This window comes from Silene latifolia, chromosome 10 (assembly GCF_048544455.1).
Source record: "Silene latifolia isolate original U9 population chromosome 10, ASM4854445v1, whole genome shotgun sequence".
Lineage (NCBI taxonomy): Eukaryota > Viridiplantae > Streptophyta > Magnoliopsida > Caryophyllales > Caryophyllaceae > Silene > Silene latifolia.
In genome coordinates, this window is record NC_133535.1 from 59,947,384 (window position 1) to 59,949,214 (window position 1,831).

The 1,831-nt window shown below is 41.0% G+C and overlaps 1 non-coding gene across 1 annotated transcript; it reads right to left on the reverse strand.

Annotated features, from left to right (window-relative positions):
• Window positions 1-658: 658 nt before the first annotated feature.
• LOC141610083 (small nucleolar RNA R71) lies at window positions 659-765 on the reverse strand. The gene has a single exon (XR_012527977.1). It is a non-coding gene; the product is annotated as a small nucleolar RNA R71 (small nucleolar RNA).
• Between the last annotated feature and the right edge of the window lie 1,066 nt (window positions 766-1,831).

A 1,831-nucleotide genomic window follows, 5' to 3' on the forward strand; every position in this document is an offset into this window, starting at 1 on the left:
TTGTCATTAGTTGTGTCTTTCTTCGCCTTGAGGAAGTAAAACTCCTCAAGGTTTGTTCTAATTGTTTTCGAGTTGTTTGATATTTTGCATGTCTAGAAGGTTACAAGGTGATTTGTTACCTTTTGACCGTGAAATCGAAAGAACCTTGACGAACAATAGGAGAGTTGTTAGGAGGAATTTAAGAGGTATTAGTGAAGTTGTCCAACCCACTAGTGAGTTTGTGAATCCTTTCGCAATAGAAGGAGAAGAAAACCCATTACACAATACCCCACAAAATCCACCTACAATGCCAAAATTCTCGTCACACTCCATACCCACCGAGGAGAATCTACCAAATGGTACTCCTACACCGCAACATCTCACCGGAAATTTTATTGCCAAGTCCGCCTTCATCCAATTAGTTGAGAGGAGCCAATTCGGGGGGATGCCTAGTGAGGACCCTCATTCTCATATGGAAACCTTTTGCGACTATTGTGATGCTATCTCTCAAACGGGCGTGACTCAAGACCAAATTAGATGGGTCTTATTTCCTTTTTCCTTAATCGGCACCGCGAAGCAATGGTTGAAGGGCCTTGATAAGGCCACCCTTGGAATAGATTCTTGGAAGAAGTTGGCTCTAGCTTTCTACAAAAAATTCTACCCACCGGAAAAGACTAACATGCTAAGAGCTCAAATTACGGGTTTTAAGCAAAGGGATGAAGAGTCTTTGTATGAAGCTTGGGAGCGGTTCAAGGGAATTTGTCGCTCATGTCCTCACCATGGACTTAGCGAATGGTTTTTGGTGCAACAATTTTGGAATGGTTTATATGAAGATTCTAGGAACATTCTCAATATGGGATCAAATGGAATGTTCACCGAAGTTGATGACAATCAAACATGGAACAAGATTGAGGAAATGGCGGTCCATAACTCACAATATAGTAGGCCTCGCAAGGCTACTAGAGGAGGAAAGCATGAAGTGGACTTCGTTACTCAATTGGGTGCTCAACTTAGTGCTCACATTGACACAATCAACTTGAAGTTTGAACAAGCTATGGCTAGACTTGAGGAAAACTCAAAATCATCGAAGCATCATGTTAATGCCATGACGGCATCCTCATCAATCCCAAGTGGGATATGTGAGAATTGTGGAACTTTGGGACATGACCAAGGTGAATGTAGGGGAACAAATGAACAAGTGAATGCTTTCCAAGCATACAAGAGTGGTACCCCATATTCCAACTTTTACAATGAAAACACCAAATTCCATCCAAATCTCTCATACAAAAGCCAAAATGTTCAAAACCCTCAAACAACATACACTCCACCACCCATAAGAAACCAAAATCAAAGACCCTTTTACAATCAAAACCAAGGTTACCAAAATCAAAATCCATACAATCACCAAAATGACCAAGGCTTTGATGTCCAAAAAGCGGTCCTCCAAATGCAAAAGAATCAACAAGAATTTTTCACTCAAATGCAAAAAGATAGCCAAGCAAAGGAAACCACCATCAACAACATTCTAGCTCACACCAAGATGTTGGAAACACAATTGACTCAACTAGCATCTTCAAGCTCACAAAGACAAAAGGGGCAATTACCACCTCAAAGTAATCCCCCTAGACATGAAACGGTTAGTGCCATTCACTTGAGAAGTGGTACAAGGTATGAAGCACCGAAGAAGCAAGTTGAGGATGAAGTTGTGAAAGCTAGTGAAAAGGAAGAAAGTGTACAAAACTCCAAAGATGGAGAATCATCAAAAGAAGAAAGTTCAAAGAAAAATGAAGACAAGGCCAAGGAGAAGGAGCCTATTGTGATTAGACTTCCTTTTCCAAGTCGACAAGCCAGG